Raw genomic sequence first — 18477 nt, forward strand, 5'->3', positions numbered from 1 at the left:
ACACCAGTACATCCAGTTAACAAGTCCTGTATTATTCTTAAATCAAAATTAGAATCAGGTTTAATATCACAGGCATATGTTGTAAAATTTGTTGACTTAATAATTATAGAGAAAAATCTGAATTTTAGTAAGATATATATTAAATAGTTAAATAAGTAGCGCAAAAATAGAAATTAAAAAGAAGTGAGGTAGTGTCCATTCAGAAATCGGATGGCAAAGGGGAAGAAGCTGTTCCTGAATCGCTGAGTGTGTGTTTTCAGGCTCCTGTGCCTCCTCCCTGATAGTAGCAATGAGAACAAGGCACGATCTTTGTGATGGAGGCCCTTGATGATGGATGCTGTCTGTCCTTGAAGATGGCCTGGATACCTCAGATTCTAATGCCCGAGACGGAGCTGACTCTTTACAACACTCTGCAGCTGACTTCGATCCTCTGCAGTAGCCCTCCCCCCTCCCCCCCATGCCAGACAATGATGCAGCCAGTCAGAATGCTGTCCATGGTACATCTGTACAAATTTTTCAGGGGGTTTGGTGACACACCAAATCTTCTCAAACTCCTTATGAAATATAGCCACTGTTGTGCCTTCCTTGTAGCTGCATCGATGTGTAAACACAAAGTACACTGCAGATGCTGTGGTCAAATCAAGATGTACTAACAAGCTCGATGAACTCAACAGCTCGGGCGGCATCCGTTGAAATCCCTTGAAAAATCCGTTGATTTGAATATTAAGATCCATTTTCAACGGATGCTGCCTGACCTGCTGAGTTCATCCAGCTTGTTTATACGTCTTGAAGCTGCATCGATATGTTGGGTCTGGGTTAGGTCCCCAGAGGTACTGACACCCATGGATATATGTCATGAAATTTGTTGTTTTGCAACAGCAGTATAGTGTAAGATGAGAATCACTGCATGTCAGAAAAATAGTGCAAAAGAGGAATATATAGGTCTTAGGTTTTACCCTTTTAAGTAGAAATTTCAGTAAGGTAAATGGTAAACATTTTGAAAAGCATTTTGCGTGGTAAATCCACATCTTTCAGTAGTTTGATGGGATAACAAATTATATAAAATTTTCATTAATAGGCCTTGAGTAGAGATTTTCCCCATTCAACCATTTTGGGTTTTCCATTCCAAAATGGAGGGCAACTTGTGCACAAGGTGAATGCCAAATGCAATTTTTTCCCACACATTTCTATCAGGAATTATATGAGGAGACTGTCCTAGAAATGCTGTGGGCTTGTACAATATTTTATATACATACTTATTCACTGCCCATTATGCCTGCTGGCATTTAGCAATGAAGGTTCTCAATCTCTCGTGATGGTTCTTAGAGCTTCCTTCCTCTCGGTTTCCACTACTGTCAGCTTTCACGTCTTGGATGGAGACTCAGGAATACCATCATGCTCAGATGTAGAAGGATTCCTCATTGCTGTTTCTGTAACAATTTTTTTTTTGAGCAGTCAGGGTTACTGGCCCTGAGCTGAACCCCCTGGACCTAGAGGACTGGTGGACCCTACCAAGAGCCAAAGTAGCATTGTGGTTAGCACAACGCTCTTCAGTGCCACTGACCCAAGTTTAATACCCGCCACTGTCTGTAAGGCATTTTGTATGTTCTCCCCGTGACCACGTGGGTTTCCACCGGGTGCTCTGGCTCCCTCCCACAGGCCAAAGATGTACTGGTTGGTAGGTTAATTAGTCACTGTAAATAGTCCCGTGATTAGGCTTGGGTGAAATTGGGGGATTACTGGGTGGCCCGGCTCGAAGGACCTGAAGGGCCTATTCCACCCTGTGACAATTAATGAACCTTCAAGACATCTTTGCCTTGAAATTTGAATGAGTTATGCCATATTTATGAGTCCTGAGGAAATGGCGATTACTGTTCTGAGGAATGGACTACAACTACAATGTTTTCCAAGTTGCATCATGATTATTGACCACCACTTCCATCTCACATGAATCATTTATTAAGTAAGCCTTAAACACGAGATTCTGCAGATGCTGGAAGCCCACACAAAATGCTGGAGGAACTCGGCAGGTCAGGTAAGAAAGAAAGAAATAGTTGAAGACCAATCTCTGGGTTGTATACTGCATACATATTTTGAATCCTTTGAGTTGAATGTTTCGGGCAGAGACCCTTCAGGTCTCTGGTGGGGTTGAAGAGGATGGGCTGATGTGTCAAGGGTTGCAGGCTCCTCCTCTTGAAGGTTCTCTATGCAAAAGGTAGGGTTTTCTCAAAATCATTTGCTTTGAAGTATCACAAGCATTTTAAGGTGTTCCTACTGCCTTGGGACTTTGAAATAATTGTCCACAAATTACTGCCCTTGAAATTAATTCTGAGTCAGTCCAGTATCTCCATTACCTTGGTAGCTGTACTGCCTTCACAAATGCATGGATGGACAATGTATGTCCAAAAGCAATGATGGTTTGTGTTACAAGTCAAATGCTTTTTAGACATGAAGCTGGAAGACTAATGTTACATTGCTGCAAAGTTGGAGCATCAAGTGACTCTCTTCAATTGGGAATCACAGAGTAAAGATCATTGTGGACACCAGAAGAACAGTGTGTCCATGTTTGAAGATGTACTATAATAACCATCTTTTTCAAAGTGCTAACATTGATTATCAGAATCGGGTTTGATACTTCAAAACCCTGAGATTCATCTTCAACTGTTTATTTCTCTCTGTAGATGCTACCTGACCTGCTGATTTCCTCCAGCATTTTGTGTGTGTTGCTCTGGATTTCCAGCATCTGCAGAATCTCTTGTGTTTATTAAACCAGCTTGTGCTCTGAAATTTGTTGTTATGCAGCAGCAGTACATAATAACTTAATTACAGAAAGTAATATATAATAAAAAAAGTTAAACAAGTAGTGTAAAGAGAGAAAAAAAGTGAGATAGTGTTCATTGGTTCAGTGTCCATTCAGAAATCTGATGGCAGAAGGGAAGAAGCTGTTCCCGAAGCATTGAGTATGTGTCTTCAGGCTCCTGTACCTCCTTCCTGATGGTGGCAATGAGAAGGTGTTAAGTCCTGGGCAATGGGGGTCCATAATGAAGGTACCCTTGATGCTGAGGAGGCTAGTGCCCATGATGAAGCTGACTGAGTTCACAACTTTCTGCAGCTTATCTCAATCCTGTGCAAAACCCCCCCCCCTCCCCCACCACCATACCAGGTGGTGATGCAGCCAGTTAGAACGCAGTCATCTAGTGTAAGGGCTTGTTCTTTTGGGAAACCTGCTTTAATATGTTTTATGATCTATAGATGGGCACAGGAAACAGATAAATAATGCAACACAGACAAAATACTGGAGGATCTCAGCAGATCAGGTAGCATCTATGGAAAAGAGTAAACAGTCGGCATTTCAGGTCAAGACCCTTCAGAATAAATAATATCGTCTGCAGCATTATACTCCTCCATGGATGCAAAACCCTTGGTATTTTACTAACAATACCTCAATTTTGGAGAAGTTCTGTCAATCATGCCTCTAGAAAAATCCTTCCCGTTAGTTAAGAGGATCACTGTGCACACAGCTGGATTAGACCTTGTGGAAATGTTTACCTTCTGCAGGTGATTTGTGACTCCAAGACCAGACCCCTAAGTCATCTGGGGTCCCTCAAATCTATCTGTGGTAGCGGCCATTCTCGAATTGCAAGATTGCTGCCCACAGTTACTGGGATTTTTGTTCAAAATTTACTTAAAGTAATTCTAAGATTCTCTTCACCCTGACTCATTATGTCCTCAAACCACGAGCTTTATTTTTGGATAGGTAGAGATCTGCTTTGTCTTTCAATTTTTTTGGTTGCGTTGATGGAGCACGCTCCACCCTGATTGAGTGATGCTCCAACATCGTTCCATGAGTTCAACACCAGCCAAGATGCAGAAACCCACAGAAAGAGGATTGGCAGCCATAGCCAACTCCAATATTCAGTTGCTTTCCCAGCCGCACACAATGTCTGACTGCGTTCTGCTCAAAGTATTAACACAGCATCAAATTTAGGTGGATCCTTTGGCAATGTCTTCCATGCTCACAGCCTGAAGGACGAGAGCATTAGATTATTAGAGGCATCACCACCTCCAAGTTCTTCTTCAAAGTCACATGTTTCAGGAGATTTGGTCTGTCACCTGAAACACTAAGTTTCTACAGATGTACCGTGGAGAGCATTCTAACTGGCTGCATCACCGTCTGGTAAGGGGGAAGTGCTGCACAGGATCGAAGTGAGCTGCAGAGAGTTGTAAACTTAGCTCCATCATGAGCACGAGCCTCTGTAGTCTCCAGGACATCTGCAAGGAGTGATGCCTCAGAAAGGCAGTGTCTATCATTTAGGATCCTCATCACCCAGGTCATGCCTTGTTCTCACTGCTACCATCAGGAAGGAGGTACAGGAGCCTAAAGGCACATACCCAATACCTCAGTTACAGCTTTTCCCCCTCTGCCATCCGATTTCTGAATGGACACTGAACCCATGAACACTACCTCACTACCTTTTATTTCCATTTTTGCACTAGTTAGTTAATTAATTTAACTATGCTGTAATTCATGCTTTTCTGTATTATATATTGCAATGTACCACTGCCACAGATTCAACAACTTTCGCGACATATGCCAGCGATGTTACACCTGATTCTGATTCTCATGTAGCACCCTGACAGCTAGCAAACATATCACTTCCTTCATTCTGCTGGTGAGAATCCTGCGGCTCCACAGCTTCTGTGAGAGTGCTTACCTTACAGGGACTGCAGTTGCTTAGGAGGATGCCTTATTACAGTTAATTGCCAGTCTTTACAGGGAGAGAATGTATGAAAAGTTTTCATCTCCATGCAGAACTATCCACGCACAGCACCCATAGAGAATATAACTGGGTCATTATAAAATAGGTTACTGTTGGTTTAGGAAGAGAATCTCATGAGGAGGTGGAAAAGTGAAGCATTGTATCTGTCAAATGGAGGTTGTTTTCTCTGAATGTGGGAACAATATTTGACTTTGCTGAAAATTGCCTTTCATTATAGGAGGTGGCAGAGACTTTGAAGTACAAACGTTTGTAGAAGAGAAACACAAGATTTTTTTATGTGTTACTTAATTTTCAAGCGTCGAGCTTCTGGTGATTTTGGTGAAGTACGAGCTGTCACACACACGAAATACTGGAGGAACTCGGCAGGTCAGGCAGCATCTATAGAAATACAGAGTTGACATTTCAGGCTGAGGCCTGTCTTCAGGGCTGGAAAGGAAGTGGGAAGACATCAGAATAAAAAGATGGAGGGTAGGGGAAGGAGGACAAGCTAAAGGTGACACATGAAGCTTGGTGAGTGGGAAAGGTCATGGGCTGGTTGTGTGAGCACATGGCATTTGTACATCCTCCCTGTGGCTGCGTGAGTTTCCTCGGGTGCTCTACAGTCCAAAGACGTATTGGTTGGTAGGTTAATTGGTCTTTGTAAATTGTCCTGTGATTAGGCTGGGGTTAAATCGAGGGGTTGCTGGGTGGTGTGGCTCGTAGAGCCAGACGGGCCTATTCCATGTTATATCTCAATAAACAAATAAATAAAGCAATATACCAGCTCCAATTTAACAATCAGTGACCCAATTAATGAGTCATGTTGTCATAGAGATACAGGTTGAGTAAATATGACTCAAAGTTCCAAATTCCTTTCTGGTACAAACAGCAGATGGCAACAAACCATTAATTCACAGCTGCTGGGTAGCTTTCATTATAATCACCCCAAAAGATGGTCACCCTTATCCATTCATTATCTTGAAATGGGTTCCTTGAGACAAAATGCAAATATTACCACACATCAGTGGTTTGAACTACTGGCTGTGTTAGTGATTATATTCTTCTGGTGAGTTGTAAGCAGCTTTTGGCAGCAGCACGGACAAAATGCCGGAAGAACTTCAGCAAGTCAGGCAGCATCTATGGATATTAATAAACAGTCAAAGTTTCAGGCCAAGAACCCTCTTCAGGACTGGAAAGGAAGGAGAACAAGCTAGATGGTAATAGGTGAATCCAGCTAGGTGGAAGAGGTAAAGGGCTAGAGAAGAAGGAATCTGATAGGAGAGGAGAGTGGACCTTAGGAGGAGGGGAGGGATCTGGGGGGAAGTGATAGGTAGATGAGGAAGAGGCAAGCGCGGGGAATAGAAAAAGAGGGAAGTGGGAGGGGAAAATTACCAGAAGGAGTAATGAATATTAATACCATCGGGTTGGAGGCTACCAAGACGGAATATGAGGTGTTGCTCCTCCACCCTGTGAGCGGCCTCATCGTGGCAGTAGAGGAGGCCATGGACGGACATGTTGGAAGGACATTGGGGATTGGCCATGGGAAATTCTGTTTCTGGTCGATTGAGTGGAGGCACTGAACAAAGCAGTACCCCAATTTAGGTTAGGTCTCACCAATGTAGAGGAAGGTGCATCGGGAGCGCCAGACCCCAGCAGTTATTCAAATAATTCAGCGGACACTTTAAAACAATGGTCTTTTACTTGAAATGCAACAATTTAAAAGATGCACAGCTTTGAAGGTCTATCTGAAGGCGAGAGTATTCAACTGCTAGGGTCCCTAATACTTATATTCAGCAGTCCAGTTGATGTGATATTGTGAGTTTATTCAAAGAGCTTCTGGCCAATTGTAGCTCAAGATAATTCCATAATTCCATTAATAAGGTATGTTGTTAATTTTTGGCCATCCAAGATTCAAATAGACTCAGACTTTCAAGTGTAACTTTCAAACTTGCTTTTGAATTTTGCCATCATTCCTGCTGCACTACTTTACAACTAATCAGTTTCATACTCTGAGAAAAAATTGAAAAAAATTGAGCTATATGGCAAATTTCATAATTTCAAGGCACACAAGAGCCAGTAATTAATTTTAAGAATTTAGTCATGGATGAAATACCCAATACCCAGCAATATCACTGAAACAGATTGATGATCTATTATAATGCTGATGGTTGAAGAAAATATGTGTTACACAAGCGAGGCAGTGGACAAACCCAAGAACACAGGCACAGAGGCAGAGTCAGGAGGCATTCTTGACGTAGCAAGCATGGAATCAGTATCCAGGAGCAATGCTAGACTTAGAACTGGCAGTCCTAAGAACCATGAAACAAGGTTACTCACACCAGAGTCAACCAACAAACTGGCAGCTCCTTGTTGTGATCACAGGTTCTTTATCCTATATTTGCTGATGGAAAGCAGGTGTGTGTAGTTAGTGGGACCTGGGAATGATTGGATACGAAACAAGGGGATTGGGGCCCAATTCCTGAGATAAATAGCCAGGGTGGGGGATTGCCAGAAAGGACCATGACAATATGTCATCAATCATGCAGAGATGACTTCTTCAGCAACACCTACCTGAAATGGAAAATGACATTATCATTTTAATCTCTTGCCTACTGGGCACTGTCTCTGTTACTGCAAGAAAAGCAGTGTCCTCTTTATTGTGCACCTGTACAACTGCTTGTTAATGCAAATATCTAATCAGCCAATCATGTGGCAACAACTCAATGCATAAAAGCATGCAGACATGGTCAACAGATTCTTTATTGTTCAGACTAAACATCAGAATGGGGAGGAAACCTGATCTAAGTGACTTTGACTGTGGAATGATTGTCGGTGCCAGATGGGGAGATTTGAGTATCTCAGAAACTGGAGTTCTCCTGCGATTTTCACGTACAGCAGTCTCTAGAGTTTACAGAGAATGGTGCGAAGAGCAAAAGACATCCAGTGTGGGGCAGTTATGTGGATGAAAATGTCTTGTTAGTGAGAGAGACCAGAGGAGAATGGCTCAAATAAGCACACATTAAAACAGCGGTGTGCAGAAGAGAATCTCCAAATTCACAACATGTCAAACCTTGCAGTGGATGGGCTATAGCAGCGGAAGATCGCACACGCACACGCATGCACTCACGCACGCACACACAACAATTTAGGTACAGGAATTACCTAATGAAGTGGCCACTGAATGCATAACTTAACTTCTGTACAATAACATAAATTCAGACCTCTTCGGCTCCCAGATTAGCAGATAAAGCCACCAGTGTGTACAATGGTGCTGAACCATGTGGGACATAAGGGTCTAAGGTATGAGCTGTACTCACTGTGATGCCTTTGATTAAGGAGGGGGTTTGAAAACAGGCCCAAGTCCTCCAGGTGTGAATACTGTGCAGAATGATTGTTATGGAAAATGTATTGTGATGAAATGCTTTGAGAGGTTGGCCATGCCTAGACTGAACTCCTGCCTCAGCAAGGACCTGGACCCATTGCAATTTGCCTATCGCCACAATAGGTCAATGGCAAATGCAGTCTCAGTGACTCTCCACACGGCTTCAGACCACCCGGACAACACAAGCACCTACGTCAGGATGCTGTTCATCAATATAGCTCAGCGTTTCATACCATCATTCCCACAATCCTGATGGAGAAGTTGCAGAAACTGGGCCTCTGTATTTCCCTCTGCAATTGGATCCTCGACTTCCCAACCAGAAGACCACAGTCTGTGTGGATTAGTGATAACATATCCTCCTTGCTGATGATCAACACTGGTGCATCTCAGGGATGTGTGCTTAGCCCACTGCTCTACCCTGTGTGTACACATGACTGTGTGGATAGGCAGAGCTCATGCCATCTATAAATTTGCTGATGATACAATCATTGTTGGTAGAATCTCAGGTGGTAACGAGAGGGCGTATGGGAGTGAGATATGCCAACTAGTGGAGTGGTGCCGCAGCAACAACCTGGCACTCAATGTCAGTAAGACAAGAGCTGATTGTGGACTTCAGGAAGGGTAAGATGAAGGAACACATACCAATCCTCATAGAGGGATCAGAAGTGGAGAGAGTGAGAAGTTTCAAGTTCCTGAGTGTCAAGATCTCTGAGGATCTAACCTGGTCCAAACATATCGATGTAGTTATAAAGAAGGCAAGACAGTGGCTATACGTTATTAGGAGTTTGAAGACATTTGGCAGAGTTTGAAGAGATTTGACATGTCAACAAATACACTCAAAAACTTCTATAGTTGTACCGTGGAGAGCATTCTGACAGGCTGCATCACCGTCTGGTATGGAGGGACTACTGCACAGGACTGAAAGAAGCTGCAGAACGTTGAAAATCTAGTCAGCTCCATCTTGGGTACTAGCCTACAAAGTATCCAGGACATCTTCAGGGAGCGGTGTCTCAGAAAGGCCGTGTCCATTATTAAGGACTCCAGCACCTAGGGCATGCCCTTTTCTCACTGTTACCATCCGGGAGGAGATACAGAAGCCTGAAGGCACACACTCAGCAATTCAGGAACAGCTTCTTCCCCTCTACCATCCAATTCCTAAATGAATATTAAATCTTTGGACACTACCTCCCTCACTTTTTAAAAATATACAATATTTCTCTTTTGCACAATTTAAAAAATCTATTTAATATACATATACTGTGATTGATTTACTTATTTAAAAAAAATTATTTATTATTTTTTTTCTCTGCTAGGTTATGTATTGCATTGAACTGCTGCTGCTAAGTTAACAAATTTCAAGTCACATGCTGCTGATAATAAATCTGATTCTGATAAATATTAACTTAGCACGGGACCTGTGGAATTCACTGCCACACATGGCTGTGGAGGCCAAGTCATTGAGTATATTTAATGAAGAGGTTGATAGGTTCTGGATTAATAAGAACAATGGTAAGGGGGAAAGTTGGGAAGATGGGGTTGAGATGGAAAGTAAAGCAGTCATGATTGAATAGTGGAGCAGACTAGATTGACTGAATGACCTAATTCTGCTCCTCTGTCTTTTAGTCTTACAGACGTTCGGGATCATGTGATATTATGCATTTCCAGACTAGTACCAGACTAGTGGTTTCTCTCTGCCCACTCTGACCTGCTTTTGTAGTGCAGTCTGAAAGCTTGATCGTATTTCCTCTGATTTCTATCAGTTTTGTCAATTTATTTATTTTGTCTGATGGATATTATTCTTTGGTGAAGCTTGTTTATCAGCAAACCTTTGCTCTTTCTACTGTTACATACCCCGTAACTGGGTCACTTTCCAGCAAAGATAGAGAGGTCCGTTGAAGTCTGATGATACTATTTTTGACAGTATTTATTGATAAAAATACACAAAAATAATATCAATGCAAACATACAGATAATATACATCGTCAATACTAAATCTAAAAGTGCGGGTATAATAATAATCAATAAGAAATAGCTCTATCGTTGTCTAGGGGATAATGTATTGTCCGATGGAAATATAAAAGTCACTCAAGTTCATGCAGGCTGCAGCCTTTTGTTGGAGAGAGAGAGAGACGGATTTTTCTTAGAACTTGCCCATTTTCCTTTTTATGATGTCGATCCTTCGAGAGTTCCGTTGGTGTAGCTGGTCACGGGTGACCAGCTCCTTTTGCTATTTAGCTGAGCCGTCTTCTGTGGTAAGGCCCACCAATTCTGAGGCAAATGGAAAAGGACGCACGTGGGCTTTCCACCGGCTGTGGCTATTACGCTGTCAACGGGGTTTCTAGCATTTCTCCTGGTGCGTCTAAAGGGGTTGTTCCCCAGACCCTCTTTTATCCTGACTCACTGGGTCTCAGATGTCAATCAGGTTGGGATGATGCCATCCCTCAAACAACCCCCTCTGATCATTCCCTGAGGGCTTCCATGAAGTACAGTACTCAATACACAATTCCGTCTCTAAGAGACAATGGCCGTTTCCCGTGGCTTTGAATCGCTGAGGGGCCAGGACATTCCAAACCTCTTTGTGGATTCTGCGTGTCTCTCTCTCATTTCCTGGGTCTCCTGACCTGAATTAATAGCGATCTTGTGATTCTCAAAAAGGAGGGGGCTACTTTGTACCCTTCGGCCCCTCAGAGTTGGGGCGCAGGCATAACACTACACCATTTATAGAAATAGTGAAGACCTTAGTTATCTTCAGAAAATCTTTAGAGTCTGGAAGTTCGCTTTTTATCGCTGTAAGCTCATTTGTCTTTGCTGGTTTTGTAATAAAGGATCAAAAGTACTTTTTTCAGTTTTGGAAACTTGTTATTTTAAAAACGCATCACACAGTGTCAACCCCTGTTCCCAGTCTTTGATGGTCTTGGTTTTGTTTTCAAGTAACCACTACACCTTGCATACTATTTTAAGAAAGTTCTGGGAAGCCTTTCATCAGTACAAGGAGACTGAAATTATCTAGCAAAGCAGACTAGTAAAGACTGAAAGGGCTGTAACTGTTAATTGACCTTCGGGTCGTAAGCCGATATTCTAATTTGCACATCTGTTTAGAATTTGAGTCTGCCTCCCATTAATGTAATGTTACCCTATTATAAAACATCCTTCAATGTGGTATATAAATTGTATTTTACATTGCAATTTGTACATTTCAAAAGTAATATTGAAGTGAAATCAAAATTGGATCACTGGAAGCGGTATCAATTTATACACAGTAAGTTTCTACAATAAGCATTGTGTTAATGACCTGTGTCTTACTGATGTTGATTCAGTGGAAAATATTGGATGAGACATTGGTGATAATTTCCTTTGCTGTTCTTCAAAATAATGCTGTGGGATTTTACTTCTATCTGAGGAATAGTAAATTATTCTACAGCAGTTTCACATTTTATTCAAGTTTTCTTTCATGATTGCTAAATTGTGTATCAATAGATTGCTAAATTAAATGGGACAGCATGGTAGCAGAACAGTCTGGGCATTGCTTTACCATGCTAGTGATCACCATTGGAGGTTTAATTCCCACCAGTCCCTGTGAGGAGTTTATACGTTCTCCCCGTGACTGTGTGGGTTTCCTCCACGTGCTTTGGTTTCCTCCCACAGTCCAAGGATGTACTATCAGGAAATGTAGAGGAAGCTTGACCCAAGAGCAGAGTAGCAGAGATGACTTAGCGGTGAATGATCAATTTAATAACAGACTGCAAAATAACAAGCCACAAAATGCGAGAGACATGTATTCAACACCACGGGCAACAAGGTAACTGAAGGCTAGGACCAGTTGGTGGAGTCCTGATGATTGGATGAGTGAACAAGGACTGTGGATGAGGACTGGGTTTAAATAGGCTGCAGGTGAGGAGTTAAAAAATGAGCGGCTGGTGACTGGGAAGTACCTATATGTGCAGGCCTGACACATACGGGTTAGGGTTAGTAAGTTGGGGCATGCTGTGTTGGTGTCAGAGGTGTGGCGATAATTCTGGGCTGCCCAGCACGTTCCTCGCTGACTTCATTTGATGCAAAATAATGCATGTTTCGATGTCTTGAAGTACATGTGACAAATAATAATAAGAGGCAGTTTATCATGCTCTTTATCTTAATATCATTTAGGGATCATTCTGATAGGGACACAATGAATTCAAACTATCCCTTTTTTTTAACCATTTTACCTTAATTTGGATCAATCGGAGTTAGATATCCCCTCCTGCTGATGGTGTGGGTGGAAGCTCTGTGCTGAAGCTATTTGTAAATCTGAAACATGTCGACAGTGATTGTGATTAAAGGATATGCTCCTCCTCTGGAGGAAGAATGTTATTCTCTTATGGGCAATTTTGTCAAATGTTACTCACTGACGTAGTTTTGACAGGAGAAAACCAGGGATGAAAGAGTTTAACCCAGATAAGTGTGAAGTGGTTAATTTTGGTGGGCAAATTTGAAGACAGAATATCATATTATTGGTAAGACTCGGCACTGTGGAGGATCAGTGAGATCTTGGGGTCCATGTCCATAGGACACTCAAAGCTACTGCACAGGTTTACAGTTTTGTTATGAAGGCGTATAGTGTGTTGGCCTTCATCAACCGTGGGGTTGAGTTCAAGATCCGTGAGGTAATATTACAGCTATATAAGACCTTGGTTAGACCCCTCTTGGAGTATTGTGTTCAGTTCTGGTCACCTCACTACAGGAAGGATATGAATACTATAGAGAGAGTGCAGAGGAGATTTATAAGGGTGTTGCCTGGATTGGAGAGTGTGCCTTATGCAAATAGGTTGGGTAAACTTGGCCTTTTCTCCTTGGAGTGACGGAGGATGAGAGGTGACCTGATAGAGGTGTAGAAGATGATGAGAGGCATTGATCATGTGGATAGTCAGAGGCTTTTTCCCAGGGCTGAAATGGCTAATGTGAGGGGGTATAGTTTTAAGGTGCTTGGAAGTAGGTACAGAGGGGATGTCAGGTAAGTTTTTCACACGGAGAGTGGTGAATGCACTGACAGTGATGGTGGTAGAGGTGGATACAATAGGGTTTTTAAGAGACTAAGAGATAGGTGCATGGAGCTTAGAAAAATAGAGGGCTATGTGGTAAGGAAATTCTAGGCAGCTTGTAGAGTAGGTTACATGGTTGGCACACCATTGTGGGCCGAAAGGCCTGTAAAGTGCTGTAGATTTCTATGTTCTATAAAAGAGACTTGGTGTGTTTGTGAAGCAATAAATTAATCCATTATCTTGTTTGGGAGTAACTTGCAGAAAAGTATTATGCTTTGATATTTCTGATAATTTACGTATTACCGTTCAGTGCTTTCTTTGTAAGTTAATCCTTGTTGCAAACAAGTCAGGCCCCTGCTGACTCGCGGCTTCAGCACAGAGCTTCACCCACTACGTCAGCAGGAGGGGACATCCAACTACCATTGATCCAAATTTAGGTAAGAACGTAAAAAAGGGTCAGGACAAAGGGTCTTGGCCCGAATGTTGACTGCTCATTTCAACGGATGCTGCCCGACCTGCTGGGTTCATCCAGCTTGTTTGTACTTGTTGATTTGACCACAGCATCTGCGGTGTACATTGTGCTTACTGTGAATCTCTGATGCCTGAAGAGATTGATTAAGGCAATGTGTTAGATGCATGGGTTATGACCAAAGGAGAACTAATGGCTGGAGTTGCTTAGCATCGTAGAGCAAGGGCATTGTTAATAATACTAATAATAAGTACTTTATTGGCCCCGAGTGGGAAGTTATTTCATTACAGCAGCAACATTTAAAAGCACACATTATTATTATTAATAACTATTAATAACAAATGCTTACAATATAATAATAAATATGAATGTTTAATATTAAATATGAATAATAAATATAATAATAACTAATGAAGAACAGAATAATATATGTACAATAATTTACCATGTGCAATAATGTACAAAATAATAAAACAGAGACTATTGTACTATGGTTAATTAATTTAATGTTTTAATTAGGTGTGTCAAACATCGAATACACAAAAGTTAATGAAAATAGCAAAAACTGCCAATATTTACAAAAAGATATCTACCTGAAGACATCATGATAACTCTGTTCTACTGTGTGAACTCCTGGCAATACCGATATCTATCCCTCCATCCCTCCATCATCCCCCCATCCCCCTCTCTCCCCCACCCCCGCTGAGAATGATGAGCTCAGTTCTTGCTGCTTTTTTTGATCCTGTGCTGTACCCCCCCCCACCCTCCCCCCTGACCAGACAGTGATGTAACCAATTAAAATGCTCTCCACGGTACATCTGTAGAAATTTGCGAGTGTCTGTGCTGACATACCCAATCTCCTAATGAAATAGCTGCTGTGGTGCCTTCTTTGTAACTGCATCAGTACGTTGGGCCCAGGATAGATCCTCAGAGATATTGACAACCAGGAACTTGAGATTGCTCACTCTTTTCACTTCTGATCCCTCGAGAGGGCTGGTTCATGCTCCCTCATCTTCCCCTCTCTCCTGCTTACATCATTTGCAACTTCTTTATTGTTTACTCGGGTAGCCAGGATGAGGTAGCTATTGCCTCACTTTTTAAAGATCTTTCAGCAAATCAGCAGCTAAAATGCTGCTTTCAGCTTGCTATTGACAGGCTTGAGTTTGTACTAAATCTGACTTTGATGGCCGCCCTTGTGCCCTAGGCCAAATTCTTTATTATCTAGCTGCGAGGCTTTGCCAAGGACAGGCAACCAACCTTGTAAAAGGTCTAGTTTGCAAGTTTTCCTTCAGAACAGGGATGAGCACAGCTTTGAAATTCGCACTTCCGAAAAATTCGTGTCACCATGTTTCATTCTTTGCTCCCCCGGTGAGGAGTTTCTGCTTACAGCCCAGAGTTTGTTCAACCACTTATTATTTACCTTGAGTTACTGACAGTGACCTGTATGAGCATGTTAGCATAATTCTGAACAATAATATACTGTTGATCAGCATAGTGAGGCAATCATAATTGGATGATGTCGTGGTTTGGTGGCTTGTCTGCCTCAATGACCTGGACAGCCATGTTGGCTGGAGTCAGGGCCTTGTGCTTTGGCTTTTGGTGGGGTCACCCACGCCAAACTGGTCAAAGGATAGAGGCCAGAGTAAGAGTGGTCCACCAAGTTTGGGGGTTCAGCTCAGGGCTAACAATCCTGACTGGTAAATCAAAATTGTTATGGAGACACACTACGAAGAATCCTTCGACATCTGAGTGTGGCGGTATTCCTGAGTCTCCACCCGGGACTTGTATGACTGAAAACCGAGGGGAAGCTACTGACACGGTGAAGGAAGCCCTGAACACCGACAGAGATGGAGGAACCCCCATTGTTGCCCTAAACACCAGCGGTGTAACAGGCAGTAAGTAGTAGTATGAAATAGTTAGATTGGGACACTCTTCAGCAGGGAGTGGATTGGTTAAAGACGAACTGCTCTTCAGTGACCTGATTTCATGCTCTAGGTCTGTTTTAAAACTGACTGATTTTCCTTTCATACAAAGGCTTGTGAACAGATGTCAATTCAATCTACGTTACTATGTTCTGTTCAGCTGTAAGTTCAAGTTAAGTTTATTATCAAAGTACCTATATGTCACCATATGCAACCCTGAAATAGAAGGACCTGAGTTATAAGGAGAGATTGAATAGGTTAGGACTTTATTCCTTGGGACGTGGAAGATTGAGAGGAGATTTGATAGAGGTGGACAAAATCTATATCTGGTAAATGCAAGCAGGCTTTTTTGGGTGGGACTCCAACTAGAGTCATGGGTTAAGGGTGAAAGGTGAACATTTTAAGGGCAATATGAGAGGAAACTCCTTCACTCAGAGGGTGGTGAGAGTGTGGAACGAGCTGCCAGTGTAAGTGGTGCGTGCAAGGTCGATTTCAATGTTTAAGAGAAGTTTGGATGGGTACACAGATGGCAGGGGTACGGAGGGCTATGGTCCCAGTGCAGGTCGATAGGAGTAGGCAGATTAAGTAGTTCAGCATGGACTAGTTAGGCTGAAGGGCTGTAAAAGTATGGTGTACTTTTCTATATCTCTATAGCTCTAATGTTGCAAATCCTCACCCCCAGTAACTGGATGTGAAATCTCTCAAACCTGGTAACCAGACCCCACTGGCGATGAAATGCCTCGCACCCAGTAACCAGGCCACATTGGCGATGAAATCCCTCATTCAAGGAAGGGTATTTCTGTGTATTGTGTCCAGGGTTATTTATTTAATTTTATTTAGAAAACCCATGTGGAACAGGCCCTCCTGGCATTACAAGCCACGCCACTCAGCAACACACTGATTTGAGCTTTGGATTTATCAGTGCATGGAGAAGGTGAGGCTGTTGCATGGGCAACAGCTCATTCTCTGTATATTGTACTGCACTAGCTTACATACCACGTAAACGGCTGGGTCCAACTTTGACCAAGGGAGGGCCCTATCTTAAGGCATTAATGAAACAGAAAGAAGAGAGAGTTATCAAAGTTCAAAGTACATTTGTTATCAAAGTCTGTACAGCCTTGAGAATCGTCTCCTTACAGGCAGCTGCAAAACAGGGAAACCCAATAAAACCCATTAAAAAGAAGACTGTCATACACTAGATATCAAGGGGGAAAAAAACAAATTGTGCAAACAATTAAAGTAAGCAGATGACATTCATAACTGAAGTTCACAAAAGTGAGTCCACGGCCACAAAGCCAGTCATCACTACAGCTGATCCAGGAGCCTGTTAGTTGCAGGACGCAGCCTCAGTTCAGCACTGAGATAACTAAACTTTACGAGCAGCGAGCTGAACACGGGACCACCCCTGGCCTCCGGCCCTAATACCCTGACCTTATCAATCTGGCCCAGTGCTCAAATTATCCAAACATTGCGTCGTTCCTCATTCTCTGACCCAGGCCCTGCCATTTCGATATGCTCTCAGGCCTGGGCCCGGCTGCCTCTATTCAGCCGGTACCCAACCTTTCCAATTTAGCCTGGTTAAACATCGGCTTGTTCCCTGCTCTCAGGCCTGGGCCCTGCTGCCTCTATTCAGCCGGTACCCAACCTTTCCAATTTAGCCTGGTTAAACATCGGCTTGTTCCCTGCTCTTAGGCTCGGGCCCTGCCGCCTCTATTCAGCCTGTATCAGCCATGCCACAACCATCCTGTACCTTCGAGATTTCAGTTCACACTGCAAAGATGCCAAGTCATATTGGCAGTTCAAAAGTTCAGCTATGACAAGGAAGTTACAGGCTATTGATTACAGTGATCTTTTTCAAGAAAATGTGTGATTAATAACGTAGTAGTTTCGTTTGCTGCCAGCAAGCCGTCGCTATACTTCACCCGCGTCATTTCATAAATATGATCCCGGCTGATTTCCTGCTTTGGCATTTTCCTATCCAGATCCCATTGTCCTTTAAATCACTTTGTGTACAACACTGTGATTGTGATGCACCATCAATAACTCACACTGAGACGTAAGGCGAGATATCGGCTTTTATTGACTGGAAGAAGGAACCAGGAGTGAGTGTCTATCATACAATGTCTTGGAGACTGAGGCCGAGCGTCAGGCCGCAGATCTCCTTTATACAGGGGCCTGTGGGAGGAGCCACAAGAGCAGTCAGCAGGGGCGTGTCCCGACAGGCACATAGTTCACCACAGATTGCTAACATGCGCATTAGAAATACAAGTTTCTTTTTGTTGGATAGTTGTGAGCAATTCTCCAAATAGCCACAAGATGGGGCAGTTTGATTTTTGAAGGAAGGCAGCTACGGAAAGCCAGGCCTACTTCACTACATTTCATGATCACGCAGCCGTGTTAACGATTGAGAGGCCATTTTGCCATGAAGCATCCTGGGCGAAGTTGAAAGTGAAAATGTACAAGAGCAGGCAAGTGTAGCTGATTGATGAATACTTTCTAGATTGTTATAAACCCTGCTCTTAGAAGATTAGAGGTCATGTATTCCTGTGGAGTAAGCCCTACTGATCTAGTATTAAGAGAGAATTGTTTTTCTGTATCTAACAGGTTTGAGCAGCACAAACAATGTGCTAGAAGAACTCAACAAATCAGGCCGCATCTATGGAGGGGAATAAACAGCCGAAGTTTCCCCTGACCTTACCTACTACCCCAACAATTTACTTTGTCCTTCCTTACTACCCCAACAACTTCCACCATCTACAACAGATCCCTCCACTAAGCACATCCTTCCCTCCCCGACCCCTGACTTTCCACCTTCCATAGGGATTGCTCTCTACGTGACTCCCTTTTCCACCTGTTGATCTCCCTCCTGCCACTGATGACTGCAAGTGGGACAAGTGCTGCATCTGCCCCGATGCCACCTCCATCA

General features: G+C 42.9%; 1 protein-coding gene across 3 annotated transcripts in view; it reads left to right on the forward strand.

Moving 5' to 3' along the window:
• The window catches only part of rnf19b (ring finger protein 19B), a 154467-nt gene that overhangs the window by 28639 nt on the left and 107351 nt on the right, over positions 1-18477 (forward strand). Inside the window, exon 1 of one of the 3 annotated variants that reach the window (XM_059954645.1) lies at positions 17918-18019. The exons of the other annotated variants lie outside the window; for them this stretch is intronic. The gene's annotated coding sequence lies outside the window, so the exon portion shown is untranslated. Of the gene's footprint in view, positions 1-17917; positions 18020-18477 lie in introns of those variants that run through there. 3 annotated transcript variants of the gene reach the window in all.

The sequence above is a fragment of the Hypanus sabinus genome, chromosome 30, assembly GCF_030144855.1.
Source record: "Hypanus sabinus isolate sHypSab1 chromosome 30, sHypSab1.hap1, whole genome shotgun sequence".
Classification (NCBI taxonomy): Eukaryota; Metazoa; Chordata; class Chondrichthyes; order Myliobatiformes; family Dasyatidae; genus Hypanus; species Hypanus sabinus.